Source organism: Dromiciops gliroides, chromosome 2 (genome assembly GCF_019393635.1).
Source record: "Dromiciops gliroides isolate mDroGli1 chromosome 2, mDroGli1.pri, whole genome shotgun sequence".
NCBI classification, from domain to species: domain Eukaryota; kingdom Metazoa; phylum Chordata; class Mammalia; order Microbiotheria; family Microbiotheriidae; genus Dromiciops; species Dromiciops gliroides.
This window is the reverse complement of record NC_057862.1, coordinates 172,538,002-172,559,099: the sequence shown is the minus strand read 5'-3', so window position 1 is coordinate 172,559,099 and position 21,098 is coordinate 172,538,002. Positions and strand designations below refer to the sequence as shown.

At 37.6% G+C, this 21,098-nt stretch overlaps 1 protein-coding gene across 1 annotated transcript in view; it reads left to right on the top strand.

The window, feature by feature from the left end:
* Positions 1 to 21,098, top strand: part of SEMA6D (semaphorin 6D) — an 809,515-nt gene that overhangs the window by 546,387 nt on the left and 242,030 nt on the right. The window contains exon 3 of the mRNA XM_043985488.1: positions 5,455 to 5,488. The gene's annotated coding sequence lies outside the window, so the exon portion shown is untranslated. The remainder of the gene's footprint in view (positions 1 to 5,454; positions 5,489 to 21,098) is intronic.

The window sequence follows — 21,098 nt, the reverse complement described above, 5'->3', positions numbered from 1 at the left end:
AGAAAGAGTATGCAGTGATGGGATGAGCGGAGGTGAGAAAATGACAAAGAAGGACTGAGATCACAACAATTCCAAGCTATGCTCTGAATGACAGGCTCCTTTACACAGCACACTTCAACAAAGGTATGATAGAGGAGGAAATCACCAAATACACCCTTCTTTTCTTCTTTAAAGGGGCAAATCCTTGAGAATTTAGGATTGATACAGAGCTAGAAACTGTTAAAACCCATAAAGTCCTATAGGTAGCAAGATTTCCCTACTAGTCCTTCCCAGCCCCAAAGAACAGGACCACAGCAGTGTTGCAAAGTCCCAGATTGCTCTCATAAAAGCAGAAGGAAGAAAATCCTTCACCCTTTGTAATCCTGTGAGCTTCCTAACCTGACAAGCATTTCAACCTATGAACTGGAAAATTAGGATCAAATATTTATCACTAATTGTGGTGAAGCAGTGAATACAATGCCAGGCCTGAAATCAGGAAGACCTGAGTTCAAATCCAGCTTCACACACTAACTGTATGACCCTGGGCAAGTCACTTTATACTGTTTGCCTCAGTTTCCTCATCTGTAAAATGAGCTGGAGAAGGAAATGCCAAACCACTTCAATAACTCTGCCAAGAAAACCTCAAATGGGGTCGCAAAGAATCAGACATGACTAAATCGACAAAACAACAACAAAATTAGAGAAGTTGCCCTAATAATATGAAAAAGAATTATGTACATCAATCAGTCACCAAGTATTTATTAAGCATCTAGTATATGCCAGGCACTGGAGATACAAGTACAAAAAAATGAAACAATCTATATATTCAAAGAGCTTCCATTCTGACAGGAAGATGACAAGTACATATTTGAGTACATATAGAATAGGGGCAGTTAGGTGGCACAGTGGATAAAGCACCTGCCCTGGAGTCAGGAGGACATGAGTTCAAATCCGGCCTCAGACACTTGACATTGACTAGCTGTGTGACCCTGGGCAAGCTACTTAACCCTTATTGCCCACAAAAAAGAGTGAGTATATACAGAATAAATTTAAGTAAATAAAAAGAAGTGAAAGGCAAATGGAGGGAAGGCACTAGCATTGGTGGGGGAGGGCAGGGCTCAGAAAAAGCTTCATATAGAAGATGCTACTTATTTTGTGTATTTTGGAAGAAAAGAAAAAAGACATGTGATGAGGCAGAAGTTTGGAAGGGAGTGCTTTCCAAGTAGGAGAGATGACCTATTTAAAGTCATGGAGCTGGAAGATGGGATATTGTGTTTGAGAAGAAGCACATTACAGTACAGTAACATGCATAAATGCTTTGATAATATTAATATATTAATTCAGGCAAGAATTTGAAAGGTTTGTGCTGTCATAAGCAAAAATAAGAAAACTATGAATTAGTAAAAAAAAAAACTACAAAAAGTAGGATGGCACATACCCATTTCATTATCGGGTTTCTAGCTAAAAACATAAGATTCATGATTAATTGTATTTACTTGTAGAAGGCTCCCTATTTCCTTGATTTTTAAAGCCTAAAATTGAGTGGAGGGGATAGATTATGAAAGCAACTGCTCCTATCTACTCCCACTCTCCTCAAACTTCATTAATCTTTAAGATTCTCACCCCCTTCCGCTCTCTTACCAAAAAGACAATGTGATCTCAGGCAAGTCATTTAACCTCTGGGAGTTTCTTTCATCATCTGTAAAATGAAAGTGTTGTGACATCCCACCAAAGATCCCTTCCAGCTCTGTAATTCGGTGACTCATACAGAATCACACAGCAAGCTGACCCCACATTAATTGGAATCTAGATCTCCTCATGTTTACCTCCTTTCTTTATCATGTTTTTTGGCACTTTGGGCAAAAATACTGCTTTTAAAACCACTCTCCAATCCCCCTCCCCCCGTTTTATAGCCAGAAAAGAGGAGGGGAAGACAAAATGTGTAGGTAAAGATGGACTTTTCATTCTTGAAGAAAGCCCTTTCTTTTCAAATTTCAAGTCAATTATGACTTGAAGAAAAGAGGTATTTCAAAATACCTTCTGCCCCAGAGGATTAAAAAAAAAAAAAAAGACCAAGCAAGTTAGTACAGTCCCAGATCATTTCTTATGTCTTCTCCTTAAATTAGAGGTATTTTAGTGCGGTTTATAATCCCACTCTAGGTGACACATAAAAGGGGGGAAAGCCTATGAGGCAATTGGATATGGGTAGAACTAGAGATGATTGACTTTCTTTTCAATTCCCTTTACTCCAACCAATGACATGTAGTCTGTCGTTCCTTTAAAGTAACCCTTTGTCTTCTCTTGCAAAGTCAAAGTATTCGCTCTTTAGAGAAGTCTGCCGGAACCACAGAACTGTTCTAAAATAGAAGAGAGATTGGAGGGTAGCAGTTGCAGCAGCTATTTGTCATACTGTTTACTTCAAAAGGTACATGGGAATGGGAGACAAGTGTGACTACACACTTCACCTTAAAACCTCTCTAGCTAAAATCAGGAGGCATGCTATAATTACACGTTTCCTTCCAGGGCAGAGACCCAACAAAAAGAGGGTAAATTTGCCATAATTTAAAACATACCCTTTACTGTTTTTAAATAAGTAAAAGGATTTTCACATAATCCCATGTCTTTCTTTTTTTTTTCCCTCCTTGATTTTTGCAGTTCACTGTACACTTCAATGTTAATTTTGCTTTAATCTCCACTAATAATGTGTACAAAGCATAGTTTCTGCCCCTGAAGCAAAGCATGCTCAGGATGAAATTATCAATATGTCGTTGCGTCTAAAGAAAAGGTACTAGAGTCAAAAGTATTATAACCTTTCTGTTGAATTCAGGCATTGTTGGCTAAACACAGATTACAAAGCAAAGCAAAACACTGAAGTGAAATCCATTCTTTCAGCCCAGGGAGAGGAAACGTTTCTAGACCCAAAGGAAGTATGTGACATCCTGGAAAAACAAGCCCAGATGCCAAGAGTCATAATGAACAACTGAAGCCTACATTATTGCTCTGGGTATTATTTTTAAATTGTCTATGTATCCAGAGTTGGAAGATACACAAATTTAAAATAATCATTCCTGGATTAGCGTTTGTTTACAAGGCACATCCATAAACAGATTTGGTATCAGTATAATTAGAAAGGTGAAAACAAAGAAACAAGGAATCAGGAGATGTGGATTCAAGTCCTGATCTTGCCATTAACTAGGAGTGTGACATTGTGCCTCACCCAGTCTCTGTTTCCTCATCTCTAAAGCAAGGAGGCTGGAGCAGATCATCACATCATAGATTTAGAGTTGAAAAGGACCTTATGGGCCATTTAGTCTAAACTCTTAATTTTGCACTGGCCAACTTCATCTTTTATATAGCTTACAAGATCTCTAGGGCTCCTGGTAGACATAAGTTTCTTTGATGATCTATAAGTTTTGAGGGCAGCTAGGTGGCGCAGTGGATGAAGGGCTGGCCCTGGATTCAGGAGGACCTGAGTTCAAATCTGGCCTCAGACACTTGACACTTACTAGCTGTGTGACCTTGGGCAAGTCACTTAAGCTTCATTGCCCTGCACAAAAAAAAAAAAAGAAGAAGAAAAAAGAAAAAAGAAAAAAAAAAAGATGATCTATAAGTTTCTTTGCAGGTCTTTGAAATTCTGAAATATGAGAAATGCACATACATTTTAATAGCACTTACAGTTATGTATATCTATTTATTAAAGTAACATTCATTTTCCAGAACCTCAAGCAGAAAATTTCAGACCAGAGTACCTGTATTATATAGCAACACCAGTGGCAAAGGGTGGTATTGCAGCCTAGCTGCGTATGGAATGATTATCTGGAAAGAAAGAATATGATAAATTCAAACAAACTGCATCACTGGAAGCCCAAGGAAATACCTTTAGACATGGACTTCTTGTTCATGTATAGGGAACTGAGACAACCAACAGCTGCTATTGGAGCTAGGTTTTCTGATTGCCACTCAGCTGTTTGGGGGCAAGTGACCACTAATACTGGAATGGAAATCCTGGGTTCTCACAAACAAACCAGGATAGCTATAATGCAGTCATGCCCCAGAAGTTTCATTCCATTATACTTTAGGAATTCCATGGATACTCTCAGAAAACCAGAAAGGTCCCCCTGAAGCAGTTTGGGAAGATGTCAAGGAAAATGTAGGAAGATTTATTTTTTCCCTATTTTTGTTAAGTTTAGTTAATTACATGGCCATTATATGTGTGTATATGTATATATGTATGTATATGTATATATCCGGTGAATTTTAGATGGTATGATCATAGGGAAAACAGTTCAGGTACAGGGCAGGGCCTTTTATTGTTTTAATATTTTGAGCAATGTTCTATATCATCTCTTGGTTTGATTCAGAACTTGTCCAGCATGAATTTAGACTGATCAGTGCCACCTCTTGAAGGTATGCATCATGGTGGTAGGTGAGCAACCTAGATATTTGTAGGCCGAGTGCCCTTTGATGGCCAGAGGAGATATGGGCTTTGGGGAGGCTACCCACACATGCAACAGAAAGGAACAGAGATGGTTCCTGGGCTGGGGTCTTAAACATAGTGCTGACTAGTGGACAGTTCATATATTATTCTTCCTCTCTGGATAATTAATACAATGACATGCTGTCATCCCATAAAAAGAAGGTATCACATAAACTTATTGCAGTGTTCCAAGTGTCATATGTAGATACACAGGTATTACACTTCCATATCTAATAATAATTCACATATAGTGCTTTACATTAGCTCATTTTTGTCAACAACTCTGTGAAGTGGTTACTATAGGTACGATTATGCCCATTTTAGAACTTTGAGTAACTTGCCCATGGATGTACAGCTAATATACATCCCAAATAGGATCTGAACCCAGTTCTTCCTCATTCCATGCCTAGAACTCTGTCTACTGAACCACATTGCCTCTCCCTACCTAAGGGGGATAAGGTCTGTTTATCAATTTCTTACCCTTCTATAGTAACATTTTTTCAACTCAATCTATTGGAGAAGTTTGTTCACCTCTTGAGAATATATACCTCTTATTTAATGATAGAAATAAATGGGAAAATATTATTCATGATATGGAATTTGCTTTGTGGACAACTTTGCTAAAACATACCTAGTCCATAAACCAAGGAAAGGCTGCAATTGAGTTGTTAAATTAATGTATATAACCTCAGTTAATAATGGTAACTTACACTTATATGGGGATTTTTGGTTTTTTGTTTTGTTTTGTTTTGTTTTTTGCTGGGCAATGGGGGTTAAGTGACTTGCCCAGGGTCACACAGCTAGTACGTGTCAAGTGTTTGAGGCTGGATTTGAACTCAGATCCTCCTGAATCCAGGGCTGGTGCTCTATCCACTGTGCCACCTAGCTGCCTCTTATATGTTCTTTACGACAACAATATGCTTTATATATGTAAGTGTAGCAGGGATAAGACATAATAATGAGGTAACTCATTCTTTCTTTCCTTTGTTCTTACATAGATTTTTTGACTGGACAAACCCAGGCCCCTCTAAGGTAAGACCTAATTTTATTATTTCTTGGTTGGACGATGAAGTCGTTTTGCTTTTTGTTTGTTTTAATTTTACTTGGTGTAGGCAGCTCTTGGGAGAAAAATCCTTCTGCCAATGAACATCTTCAACTCACTGTCACAGAGGATTATCTGAGGCACTTATATAAGTGGCTTGCCCAAGGTCACACAGCCTGTCCTGTCAAAGAAAAGACTTGAACTCAGGTCTTCCTGACTCAGAGGTCTACTCTCTATTCCTATACTGCCTCTCAATTGCTGTACTTTTGCCTTTTTCCCCCTATTACAGCCTTTCATTGAACCCCATATAGTGTGACCTTTAGAAGATGTTCATAGGGAGCAGCTAGGTGGCACAGTGGATAGAGCACCGGCCCTGGAGTCAGGAGTACCTGAGTTCAAATCCAGCCTCAGCCACTTATTAGCTGTGTGACCCTGGGCAAGTCACTTAACCCCAATTGCCTCACTAAAAAAAAAAATTAATTAAAAAAAAAAAGAAGATGTTCATAGTTGGAGGTCTTGGCTGTGGTATTTGTCAAGTGAGGATCCAGGCAAATAAAGCTTCAGTGAGCCCAGGGGCTCCTAAGTGAGAGGAAGAGAGAGAGAGAAAGGAGACAGCTTTTTGTCTTTGGGTTTCCAGCCTGATTAGACCCTTTATGAGGCAGAGGACCGCTTGTCTCTGAAGCTGGATCACATGAAACACATCCTTTGTGAGTCTCTGTGGCAGGGTACTATATTGTCCTCAAAGCCTTTTCTGGGAAGGGAAGAAAGAAAAAGTGGTTTACACCCTCCTCCCATCCCCGTTCCCCCCCCCCTTCCCTGCATCAGGGGCTCCAATACAAATCAGATGAAGATTTTACTGAGGTCTTCCCACCAGGGTCCAACAGAGCTCAATTAACCAAGTTGCTCAACTTTCCAATAGTATCAGTCAAAAACAGTGATTGAGGGAGCCCTAATCTCATTAAGAAAGACAATAGGAACACTCCTATCTTGTTAGAAAATCAGGTTTCATTTGATGTGCAACATCTGTTTTGTTAATTCAGGATGAACTTTTTTCTTTTCTTTTTTTCTTTCTCTCTCTCTCTCCCTCTCCCTCTCCCTCTCTCCTTCAGACAAAGTTGTAAGTACTGAACTTCCTGTGCCTGGATAGAAATACTATAAACAGGCTAACCCCCTTCCCAACACTATTTTTTGGTCAGATACAGGACGGAATGCACAAATCCTATACTAAAGAGGTCCCAGAAATAGTTACAACCTCCCCCCATCCCCCAGCAAATGCAAGTAACTGGCAACTGAATGAGGAGGGAGAAGAAAAGGGATAGGACACTTCCAAACAGGACATGGGTGCCCCCCCATAAAAGAAATATATATATATATATATATATATATATATCCTTGTGGTTATAGTCCTTATTGGGAGGAGGAGGAATGGGGGAAGGATGAGAAAGGATAGGAAACTTCCAGCCAGTCCCTAGGTGCCCCCCATATACCTGATTGTGGTTACAGTCTTTGCTGGGTATAGGGAGAAGGGAAACCAGTGGTTAGAGCAGGGATTCTAAATCCTAATGGTTCCTTGAAGACATTTCAGGAGATCTATTAACTTGGTGGGGAGGGGGGAATATGCCTCTTCTTCCCACCAACATCTAACTAAAATTTAGCTTTTCATGATCAAAAAGATATATATCCTAGGGGCAGCTAGGTGGCGCAGTGGATAGAGCACCTGCCCTGGAGTCAGGAGTACCTGAGTTCAAATCCAGCTCAGACACAACACACACTTACTAGCTGTGTGACCCTGGGCACTTAACCCCAATTGCCTCACTAAAAAAAAAAATAATAATAATAATAATTATATATATATATACATATATATATATATATATCATAATAAAAAGTCCATAGGCTTCACCAGACTGTCAAAAGGGTCCATGACATTTTTAAAAAAGGGTTAAGAACCCCTGAGTTAGAGCATGATTATAGCTATGGGAATCTTACCATCATTTTTATCAATTCAAAGTGAATTCCAATTTGCTGTTTTCTGAAGCTGCTTAAGCCATTTGCAATAGGGAACTTCAGGACCTTAGAAAACTTGAATCAGATTCATTCTGTGTCGTGTATCATTTTTTTAAACTAAGAATAACTTTATGGATGCAATATTTCTACTGATACATAATTATTAGTGCAGATAATAGTAAAAGTTGGTATAGTACTTTAAAGTTTGGAAAGTGCTCCACATACATTATCTTGTTCTGGCCTCATGAGGACTCTGTAAGTAGGCAATAAGTTATTCATATTCATCTTTTAACTTGTATTAACTGATATATAGTGAAGTGAGCAGAACCAAGAGAACATTGTGCACAGAGACAGCTATATTGTTTGATGAAGAATTGTGAATGACTTAACTATTCTCAAAAATACAATGATCCAAGACAATTTCAAAAGGACTATTGATGAAACATACTATCCAACTCCAAAGAAAGAAGTGATATTGAGGGAACACAGACTGAAACATGCTATTTTTCACTTTCTTTCATTTTTATTCAAGGTTTCTTATACAAAATGACAAATATGGTCATGCTTTACATAATCATACATGCATAATCCATATCTGATTGCTTACCACCTCAGGGAGAGGGAAGGGGAGGGAAGGAAGGAGGGGGAAAAATTGGAACTCAGAACTATAAATACAAATGTTTATTACTTTAAAAATATTCACCTTTTACAGATGAGGATATTGGAAATCAGAGAGGTTCCATGATTTGCCTACAGTCATAGAGCTAGAGGCAGAATTTGAAGCAAGCTCTTCCTAACCCAGAGGTGGGCTTATCATTTAGCTGAATAACAGTTCTAGTGTCTGATGAGCCTTGTCTGATTGACAGGTAGTCTGGTGCATTAGAAAGAATGCTAGGTATGAAATTGAGGACTTGAGTTCAAATGAGGACCCTAACCCTTTATTACTTGTATAACCTTGGTGTCTCAGGATCTCAACTCCTTCCTCTTTTGGTCTAGAGGACTTCCAAGATTCCTTTTCACCATGATCCTTTGATTAAAAAACAATCAATTAATCAATCAATCTCCCTGCACTGAAGTTATCTTGCTAAACACACAGTTCTGCAAATTAATGTCTTTGAATCATAAAAGCTGCTTCAGATGAACAATTCTTTCAGCCCAGACACTTTTTTAATTCTATAAATTGCAAACATGATTTGTATAGCAAATATTGTGCTCTTCTTAACCTGATTATAATTGGAAGAACCTACCAGTATGTATTCCACAAGTCTGGCTCATATGGAAGATGGAAACATAATTATAGTACAGGCAATCTCATCTAGGGTAATTACTGTTGTCTCCATCAATCCAATTAACCAGGATAACTAACTCTGCTAAGCCACAGTTACAAAGCTTCCTAGTTAAATCCAGCCTGCTGTCTAGGTGGGGGGATTAATTTGCGAAAATATTAAAGAAATAGATAATAATTTATGTGGTGAAGGTGACACTGGATTCCTACTGCTTTGCCCTAGGGGAGGGATGTGGAGGTGACACAGAGTTCCAGAAGGCTAGAACAATGGAACACAGGTTCTGGTATGCATTATTACATTGGGTAGGTTTCCTTATATACATGTCATCCCAAATCAGGCTGTCCTAAGGGGAAGAAATAATAACAGTCATTAAATCAGGGAGCTTTTGAAATATTAAGATATATGGAGGGAAAGGAAGGAAGGGCAAATAGAAAAAGAAAAAAATTCAATTTATAGGATCATAGATATGAAACTGGAAGGAACCTCATTTTACAGATAAGGAAATTGAGGTCCTGGGAGGTTAAATAAATTAATGTTACACAGGTTGTAAGGATCAAAAGTGGGATTTGAACCCAATTCCTCTGATTCCAGAACTAGTGAGCTTTTCACATTGTTCTTTAGGACACTTTAAAAGGGAAAGATATGTCATTCACTGGTCAATTTCTTGTTAACAAAACTGATCATCAGAAATAGGTCACCATAAATGTCTTTTGAAAGTTTAACAAAGCAGAGTGGCAATCAGTCAGAACCTATCTGTCCAGATCTAGAACATATTTCTAACTGACTGTTTCTTCTAGCCCTTCATGACTTGTTCTAATTTAAAAGGTACAACACACTTTTTTTTCAAATGTCTCCCCAAATAGTGGCAAAGTTGACCTGCCCTAGGCATAAATTATTCTGGTTCATATGGTGATAGGAAGTGGCAAGTTATCAAAGAACTATATAAATCATGACATAATAGAAAATTATATACCTTAAAACAAATGCCCAGCCTCTATATGTATGGTAGAACCAAGAAAATGATTTCCACATCTGTACCCAGTATTGAAAGAAATGAAGTTGGGGATGATGTGAACCAAAAAGTAGGTATAAAAATACTTTAAAATACCTACTACTTATATTTTTTTAGTCTTTTTGGTTTTGCTTTGCCAAAAAGTATGTTGTAATGAGGGAATTTTAAAGAGATAGGTGCTGATGTTCACTTAGCCCAATCTCATGGGCAGCAGGTAAAAGAGAGGGTGTCATATCTTTGGGTCTTAGTTGTTAACCACTGAGAAGCGTGTTAGATAAACCCAAATGTCTCCCCAAATAGCATTTTGCATCTCATTTTTAAGTTTGAATTTTTAAGGAAAGTTCAGTTATATTTTTAAAAATCCAGATGAGTTAAGTTTTTATTTCTTTAGTTTAATCAATGACTGACTGACTGACTGAATGAATGAATGAATGAATGAAAGGGAAAAGACATTTGTCAATCACCTACTCTGTCTAGCACCTTTTTAAAGTCATTTCCATTGATAAAACCACATCCATTGTGCCATTTGTAGAAACCAAGGACTTCGGTGGTGAAAACTTTGTTTATGATTCTTCAGTAGCCTTTAGTAGTGAAGAAAACAGATGTTGCAATCCCTTTAAAAGCAATTGTAATGTGGAATCTCTTCATACAGAGGAATTGTTCCCTCAGACAATGGCTGCACATGGTGGGCTGGATGAAGAGCAGGTGATCTGCAAGGCTCTGTTGTTTCTTTCAGTCAAAGAGTCCTAGGCTATTATGCTCAGGGTCTCAAGAGAAGTGATGATCAAGATGTCGGGGGCTAACAAACCTGTTTCTTGTCCCTCCTTCAGAGCACTTCACTGAAATGAAAACAATTGTCTTTGTGATTACAACTTCAGTAAATGTTCACTTTAAAAAATTAAATTACCTGTGTGAATGCTCTAATGAAATGAGTTGGGTATACCCTATAGTGGGCTTCTTTTCTCTTTACCTGCACTCTCATCAAAATCCCCATACTGATCCAATTTCAGCTATCATTATTTTACATTCTATACATTTCTTCCTTTCATGTGTGACTCACTTATTCTCATCCTCATACCATTTTCATTCTATTGCAAAGAACATGAATTTCCTCAAATCAAGTCTTTTTTTTGTTATTTTTAAAGTAATAAATATTTTTATTTATAGTTTGGAGTTCCAATTTTTATCCTTCCTACCCTCCCTCCCTGAGGCAGCAAGCAGTCAGACATAGGTTATGCACAATCATGTAAAACATTACCATATCAGTAATTTTGTATATGAATATATTAATAAAAGAAAAAATCAAAGAAAGTGAAAAACAGCATGCTTCGATCTGTGTTCCATCAATATCAGTTCTTTCTTTGGAGGTGGATAGTATGTTTCATCAATAGTCCTTTGGAATTGTCTTGAGAATACTTAAGTCTTTCACAGTTCTTCATAAAACAATATTGCTCTCTCTGTACACAATGTTCTCTTGGTTCTGTTCTCTTCACTATACATCAGTTCATACAAGTCTTTCCAGGCCTTTCTGAAATCAACTTGCTTGTCATTTCTTATAGCACAGTAATATTCCATCACCATCATATACCACAGCTTGTTTAGCCATTCTCCAATTGATGGGCATTCCTTTGATTTCCAATTCTGAAATCAAGTATTTAAAGATAAATTCAATTTTGAGGAAGGAGCCTCTATGACCCAAGACCCCATGGAAAAAGAAACAGAGATCTCCATTGTTGGAGATGCTATTAATGGACAGGTCCAGTGAGGAGGAAGTTACCTGAGCTAGCCACCAATGCAAAAGAAGCAGAACTCATAGTACCTTACTATTTAGATTATTCTTGATGGCTATGAACTAAGCAATATTTTTCTATTCTATTGATGGAGTGAAAGTGCTATAAATGCCTTTTAAACTTTGGTACCTTGGAGCAAAGCTATGGTTGGCCCTGTCTAGTTAAAGTTCTGACTTTGCTTCTTCTCTATCAATCCAAGAGAAACTTCAATGGTTGAACCTGGCAAGAGTGCAATAGAAGGCTCAGGGAATGAAGCCAACACCAGACTAGAGGCTTAGTGACTGTAGAATGATGATGATGGTGGTGGTGATGGTGATGGTGTTGGTGTTGTTGATGATAATTAAGATGACAATTACAAAGATGACAACAATGACAATGACTAGAATTGATGTGGCAATTTATGGTTCACAAAATGTTTTACATGCATTATCTCATCTAAGCATTTTCTCATCACTATCTCTTACAATCACATCTCATCATTAGCTTATCACAACACCCTTGCTGCTTCCAGTACTGGTGTAATTATTTTTGTCTTCAAGTTGTCTCATACTTATATTTCACCATTCAACTCTCCCCAACTAGAATATAAACCGTTTGAGGACAGAGAAATGTATTTATCTTCTTTTCTATGTGCTATTGGTGTAATATCAGCTCTCAATGAATATTTATTGAATAAATGAACAAATGTGGTAATGATTGAGGTTGAATCAAATTCTAAAGGCTCTATCAAATTTTAAAGCTATTTTTTGAAATTTTATAGGTGTGGGTTTCAGGGACTTGCATTACTATGGTAACCTTGGGAATGATTTTCAAAATTTTTGTAATACTCTTCTAAACATTTTTTCATACTCCAGAACTTCAGATTTAGAATGCTTTTGTTGCTGGAGGTCTCAGCAGCTTAGAGAGGTCAATACAAGACTAGTTTTGGAGCTGTGATATCTTGGTTCAAGTCTACCTTTTAAAACACTAGCTGTGTGACCAAAGGCACATCACTTATCCTCTCATTCAGTGTCCTCAAACAAGTCTCTATAAGACTTTATATTATAGATGAGCCGGGAGTTTTTTCACATTTATAATTGTCTGCAGTAAATGAAATCATATTTCTAGTTATCTGCCTACCCTTCAAAATTATGAACTTTGCACAAGAGAAATATGCACAATGACTAACCTTTCTTTCATCTAACAATACTTAGGCAGGGGTTCTTAGCCTGGCTTCTGTGAATTTGTTTTTGTAAATATTTTCACAACTATATTTCAGTAAAATTGGTTTCCTTTTTAAACCCATACATTGTATTTTATACATTTAAAAACATTTTCCTAAGAAGGGATTTACAAACTTCACTGAAATGACAAAGGGGTTCATGAACCACACACACACACACACACACACACACATACAAAAGTTAAGAACACTGCCTGAGAAGAAGCAGGGAGCCTCACAGAACACAGACTGAACAACTTTAACTAAGAACATGACTGTTGGGCTAGATTCCTGGAACCAGGGCATTTATTAGATGGCCTTTGTGTTGTCATATGAACATATGAGCTGATAGAACAGAAGGATATCACTTGTTCTCACTGCATATCCACAAGGGCAGGGGAAAAGGGCTAATTTTTCCAACTTTATCATCTCCTGGAAGAACTCTAACAAAAATTGTCTAAACATTTCCAGATCTTAAATGCATCAGAATCTTCCCAGACCTTAGTCCTCCTTTCTTAACTTGGGGGTGGGGTTGGGTAGGGAAAGAGAAGCTAGGGAAGGAGGCCCTTGTGAAGTAGGGTTGGGTGACAGATGCTTTCACTGCTGTTGTTTTGGGACATTATTAAATCTATAAGTGATTCTGAAGATACAGTGACCAAAGACTAAACATTCTGAAAAACTATCCTTCAAATTAACTCTTGGGGGCAACTAGGTGGCATAGTAGATAAAGCACCAGCCCTGGATTCAGGAGGACCTGAGTTCAAATACAGCCTCAGACACTTGACACTTACTAGCTGTGTGACCCTGGGCAAATCACTTAACCCTCATTGCCTCACAAAAAAAAAAAAAGACCAAACTATCTAACCTATAGTAGCACTTGTTTTGTATATCTTTACCATGGAATGTTGTGTATTTTAATTTTCTGTGTATGTGTCTTATGTACTAACTAGAATATAAGCTCCCTGAGGGCAGGGATGTATCTTATCAAAACTGTGAACATATATCACTACCATCCCCTTTACTAACATAGTTCTCTACTCAGAATAGGGCCTTAATAAACACTGGTGAAATTTCATAGGAATGGCATACTCATGGCCTCTACAAGTCACTCAAAGGATCCTTAAAGATCATCTAATCTAATAGGTTCCAAAGTGGGTCATGTGGACCTGCCTGATACCAAGGGGTATGTGATCAAAGAATTAGAGGGCCAGAAGACAGATCACATCTCTCCCCACCCCAACCCTGTCCCCAGACAACCAATCATGTGGTTTTTCTCTAAAATAACCACAACTATCCCTACTTCCCAAAACTCCATTTTGCCCCCTCCACCCACTTTGTAAATTCCCAATTATCCCTCTCCTGAGATGAGCATGGGCTCTTCAGGGAATTTTTAACCTAACCTTTTACAGACCACCAATGGCAACTGCTGCACAGGTGACATTAGAAAAATTCTGCCTGTCCCCTACCTGACACCCGCAACTCTAGCATATCCACCTTCTGCTCCTAGATAATCAACTCTTGGTTACAACAGATAGGCTTGCAGTAAGGGCAGGCTCTGCACTTCAGGGCAGTGATCAATAAGAGCACCCCCTCTCCCTTTCATTATGGGAAGAATAATGCCACAGAATAAATATGAATGGATTATGATCTGTATCAGAGCTCTCATTGCAATATCTTTCTCCCAAAATCCACCTATTTTTACTGTCAAAGACACCACCATTCCTTCAACCACCCAGGCTTACATCTTCTTGGGTGCAATCCTCAGCTCTTAATTCTTCCTCACAGATCAATCAAAAGATCTTGTTTCCACTTCTTTTTTTTTTTTTTTGCAAGGCAATTGGCATTAAGTGACTTGCCCAGGGTCACACAGCCAGTAAGGGTTAAGTGTCTCAGGCCGGATTTGAACTCAGGTCCTCCTGAATCCAGGGCCAGTGCTCTATCCACTGCGCCACCTAGCTGCCCCTTGTTTCTACTTCTATCTCTCTTACAACTGTCCTCTTCTCTCTCCTCACAATCACTACCTTGTTTTAGGCACTCCTCATTTCTTACCTGGAATATTGAAATAGCATCCTACTTGATCTCCTTTCTTCAGGTTTTTCCTCACTGCAGTGCATTCACCACATAACTACTAGGGGTATTTCCCTAAAGCACAGATCTGACCATGTCATTCTCCTACTCAAGAAAGTCCAATGGATCCCTATTGACTTTAGAGTCAAATATTATTTCATCCCTTTTAAATTTCTTTTTTGTGTAAGTTTCATAATGAATATAATTATTAATATAGAAGTACATATGTATAATTTATAAATAAGTAAATATACACTCATTGAGTGCATGCTGATGATATATTTCACTGATCCGGGACACAATTTTAAAAGTTTGGAAACCATTGATTTACTCTACCACCATCCTAATGCCCTAATCTATAGAAAAGGAATCTATAGAAAGGAATCGTAATAAGGTATGAGAAGAATAATGAGTTTGGATGCCCAAGGTCATGTAAGTATGTAACAGATATAGGATTTGAACCCAGATCCTCTGATTTTAAAGACACTGTGCTTTACATGACACCACTCAGGCAACCACAATATACAATTAAGTTGTAGGCTTATTAGCTAGAAGATATCTTCTAGCAAATTAATTGACAGCAAATTAACAACAAATTAATTGATAGCACATCTAACTTAGAACTAACTCACAATCAAATTTTCTTTCTACTCTCTCTGAATGGTTTTCTCTTCACTGGCATAAATAAATCATTGTCTATTTTGAAAAACAGGTGCAGAAAGATGTTTTATTCCAAAGGTGAAATTACAGTGCTTTAAAGAAAAAATTCATTGAACACCGGACAGGTGCAGTGACCTTTGCTTTAGCTATCATCCTTTGTTTTCCATAATAGACCTGTAGGTAATAGTGTCCTTATTAATAAAAGGACAGCCTTGGAGGATGGAGGGAGATGGGCCGTTAACCTGATTGACCTCTTGCCTTTTGGCACACATTGTGCCCCAGCACTAATAAATAGTATTAATGAAGCATTGGGTGCAGTGCTCATTGGCGTTTCTCAGCCAACAAAGAAGCTGGCTGTGGCTGTGCAATAACTTTGTAGACCTGCTGGAAGACTATGAAATGGGTTATAGGATTATGTTGGCTTATGGCCAAACATGTCTCAGACTTCTCTGCCTCTTATCCTTTCTGTTTCTCCCTTCCTGTTCTTCTGTAGAGCTCCAGGCTCTGTGCACAAAATAATTGAGGTCATAATTTGGCCCCTGAGAATGATTTCCCCCCCAAGATTATCATTTAAAAGTTGTCCAGTATGAATGTAAACAAGAAGTCTGTTCTTTCCACAGTCGAGATAACATTACAGAAAGGCTCGCTGGTGTGCCAAATGGGAAGGACCTCGAATTCTCTGCTATTTCACTTAAAGGGACTTAGTGGAAACTTATTTGTCCAAATGATGGGAAAGGTTTTGCAGTCTGAAATTCACAGAATAGTCCTATTCATGAACTCCCTATTTGCTGATAGTTGCCGTTTTAAGAATAATAATAATAATGATAGCTGACATTTGTACAGGCTTTTAAAGTTCTGTGAGAAGCTTCGCATACATTATCTCATTTTATCCTGCAACAGTCTTGTTAGTTGGAATCATAGGATTATAGATTCAGAACTGGAAGGAATCTTAAAACTGATCTATTCCAATTCTCCTTATTTTGCAAATGTGGGAACTGAGGCCTAGAGAGGTTAAGGGATTTGTCTGAGGCCACAGAGGCGGTAAGCAACAAAAGTGGAATCTGAACACAGGTCCTTTGAGGTACCAGAAGTAATCAAATCCCCATCATGCACATGGGAAAACTGAAACTCAAAGAGAATAAATTATTTTCCTGTGGTCACACATCTAGTAAATATTGGAGTCAGGATTTGAATAGGTTTCTCCTGACTTTTAGTGTAATACTCTACTTGCATAAAGATGCTCTGTCAGCATGCTAATATACCATTAATGGAACCATGATTTTGTTCTGGAAAAGAGTAGACAATTATGTAGAAAAAGTGACTATAATTTTTGACTCAGAAATCTTACAATGCCAAGGATATCAAAGTCAAAAATAAAGTTACCATGTATGCCAAAATATTCACAGCAGCATCTAACGAGACTCCAGAGAACTAGAAATAAAACGGGTGCATCAATTGGCAAATGGATGAACTAGTTGTGGTACATGAATAAAATGCAATGTTATTGCAGCATAAGAAAAAATTAAGGGGGCAGCTAGGTGGCACAGTGGATAAAGCACTGGCCCTGGATTCAGGAAGACCTGAGTTCAAATTTGACCTCAGACACTTGACACTTACTAGCTGTGTGACCTTGGGCAAGTCACTTAACCCTCAACACTCATTGCCCCATCAAAAAAAAAAAAACCCAGAAAAAAATAATAAGAATTCAGGGCATAATGGAACATATGAACATATGCAGAATGAAGAAAGCAGAACCAGGAAAACAATGTACACAATGACAACACTGTAAATATAACAATATGATAAAATTCAATGTTATATGATTATAATGAAAAAACTTGGACCTGGAGAACAGACAAGATACCAACTTCCTTTCACTGAAGAAGTGGAGTACTATGGGTATGAAATGTTGCATGCAATGACCATGACATGGTCAATATATTAGTTATTTTTGCTGAATACTTTTAAACATATTACAAAGGAAATCTTAAGGGGATGTTGAGAAATATATGTGATTAAAAAACAAAAGGCATCACTAAAACCTAAAATTAATAAATGTAGTACTCCTATCCAGTGGCATTTCACAATAATATCATTAACATATTATAACCAGATCCTATAATAAAATCACAAAACCCTATTGTAATATTGTTCAGGCAGTTCCAAAATGTATCGTTTTTTTTTTTTGAGAAGGATTTGTTTATTTGTTTAATTTTTTTTTAATGTATGAGGTATTTTATTTTTTCCATTACATGTAAAGATAGTTCTCAACTTTTGTTGAAATGTATCGTTTTTTAAAAAATCATTGTGATGGAATTATTTGAATCTTGCAATATCATCCCACCTAATTTCACCTATTTATTATTTTTTGTGGAACAAATTAATGATATGAGACAAGTTAGACCCATAACTGCCCTCAGGCCTACTATGAACCTGCCCTCATTTAGTAATAAATAAAGACAACAATAATTGCATGTAAGTCATCTAGGATATTATTTGTCAACAGAAACTTTGCTTTATATCACTTGTGAGTAGAGAAAATATAATGCTGTTGGGTTTGATTTATTTTTAAGAGGAGGTAGTTCTATAGTAGCTATGATTGAAGGTAAATTATATTATAGATTTGGGTGCTCAGAGCTTACCCAGAACCAATTTTTTTTTTCAATATTTGTTTTCTGATAGAGCACAGGAGCTGGAGTCCTGTGTCCTAAGTTACTTACCACTTGTGTGATTCTGAGCAAGTGACTTAACCTGAGTCTGACTCAATTTCCATCTGTAAAATGGGAATAATGATATCTACCTCCCTGTGCTGTCGTGAGGATAAAGTGACATTTAGAAAGCATTATGTAAACCTCATTACCCTGTGTTAATTACTATTGTTGTTAGCCATTTTCCCCCACTCAAAAGTCCTACTCTAGTCTTGCTCATTATGGTACACAAGATAATCATACCTATTCTCTGGAATATTTTCGAAAGGCAGGATGGGAAGTCAGTACTAATCTGTCATCTGAGGGCAATCTACCCTACCATGGAGAGGCTCGTTTCTAGAAAACTGACCACTGGGTTGTGAATTTTTTGGCCCTGTCAACCTATGTAACATGATAGAAGATTAAAGACAGTTTTCTGCTCTATATTGGCCCCATTTCAGATGTGTACCACCATACTCCCAGTCACCCAGACTTGAAACCTCTACTGACCAAGCTGGTGATACACTGTTAAAGAAAGGGAACTATTTCATTATGGGAATTCTTACTATAAATGAAACACAAAGACATAAAGAAATATTGGGTAAATGGAATTATAGCTCACAGGTTCTTCCCTGAGAGGATAATAAAGGTGAGTTGATTTCATCATGCGTATGCGCCAAACACCAACAAAAAGTGTCATTTTGTGGATCTCTTGACCATCTTGCTTAGCAATGTTGATGATGAGCATAGGTTGATGGACCACCAAGTAGATAATTGCAGTCAATATATAATGGCATCCTTTGTAGAGAATGATGAATTAAAGAAATATGATGGACAACTCGACAAGATCTTCTAAACAAAGTCAAAGTATGTCTAATCCTAGGTGGTAAAGATGGAAGGGTCCCAAAAACTGGTTAGAAAAATATGGTTTAAAATCATGAAATAAAAAAGGCTGTAGTTGTGTGAATGGCTCAGAGGCCTCACACCTGTTCATCATTAATACTTAATTCAAGAATGGAGTCTGAAGGCACTGGATGTGGGGAACACCAAATAAGATGAAAAAAAATTAAATTGAGTATGCATTAATGGAGAGGAAATAACTGTTTACAGCTGTAACAGTCGTTTCTGAATGAGGACCATGGTGGCATAGATTTGGAACAGGAAGGAACCTCAGAAATCATACAATCTGATCCATTCATTTTACAAATGAGGAAACTGAAGCCCAGTTTCAGATTGAATGACTTGTCAAAGATCACCCAGGTAGGAGTAGAGCTGGGTTTCCAACTCTCTTACTCCAAATCTAGCCCCCTTTCCTCTGATCCACAATGTTGTATGCACTTAAATCATCCAATATTTAGAGCAAAGGTCAAAATCAATGCTAAATTAGAAAAAGGATCGAGATGAGAAGGTAGGGTAGGTGATTGACACAGTTCTCATCTAACCTCTTAAACAAGCTGTCAATTCCAAAAAATGGGAAATCAACAGGAGTAAAGACATTCATTTTTAGAGATGTTTGAATGATGCAAACCAATCACCCATCAAGGAGGAAGGAGAACATGTCCAGAAATCACCTCAGTCTATAATCACTTCATCATCTCCTTTCCAAGAAGAGAGACATGGAAGCCCAGGCCAGCACTGCTTTAGAGTACAAAGCAATACCATTCAAGTTGATGGAAGATTAAAAGCAATATTGACTTGAAGAATGAAAAGCAATGTGACTGCAGAGAGCTTGGCATAACACCCAGCTAAGCCAGATTCCCCCGACCCCAAGAGCATTCTCAGATAAAATTGAAAGGGGGACAACTAATAGACAACCACTGGAATATATCTACTGCTGTTTTTGTAATTATCTTTCCTCACTAGTGATGAAGAAACCACCACATTTAGACTCAACCTCCTTAGGACTCAATGAAGAATGGGGAAATGGTGATCATAATGAAGATAATGAAAATCAATACTTATGAATTGATTTTCAAAATATCTCAACAAGGGAAAATATTCTAACAAAGGATGGAAAAAGATCACTGACACTACCTCAATAAACAAACAAAAAAAGATATCCAAGAAAGCATCAGCTGCTGTCCTCCCATGTGTTTACTTTATCGCATCTACAGAACATCAATGAGAATGATCTGTTCATACAACAAGGCTATGTTTGATTAAAAAAAAAAAACACATGGGGGGCAGCTAGATGGCGCAGTGGATAAAGCACTGGCCCTGGATTCAGGAGTACCTGAGTTCAAATCCGGCCTCAGACACTTAACACTTACTAGCTGTGTGACCCTGGGCAAGTCACTTAACCCCAATTGTCTCACCAAAAAAATCAAAATTTAAAAAAAAAAACATGAATAAGCAGATTTTTGTAGAAAATTTTCTATAATAAAGCTTTTTGCAGTCCTTAATAATTTTTAAGAGGATAAAGGGGTCCTTGGACTGGAAAGTTAGAGAACCATCAGTACAGGGAATTCTTAGACAAGGAAATTCCCTATACCATTGAAGGATAGTATGTTATCTACAGATTATAGACTTAGAGATTTGCCTAGAACACTGAAAGGTTTAAATGACTTCCTAGGCTTACACAGCCAATAGGTATAAGATATATGACTTAAACCCACTTCTTTCTGGGTCTGAGGACAGCTCTTTATGCACTATACTATTCTTCATTTCAGTCTCCAACTCTATGATCCTACGACATGGTAACAGAACCAAAGAAATACTTCTAGAAGTTTGATTTATATAAGATTAACAGAGATGGTCTACAGACATCGTGACTCTGAGCTGCATTTGAAAGGCTAGGACTAACACTAAAGACATCATAGAACCACTAAAATATCAAAGTGGATTTATTCACAGATCAGCAGAAATAAATGCCGCATAACCCCAAAAAAGG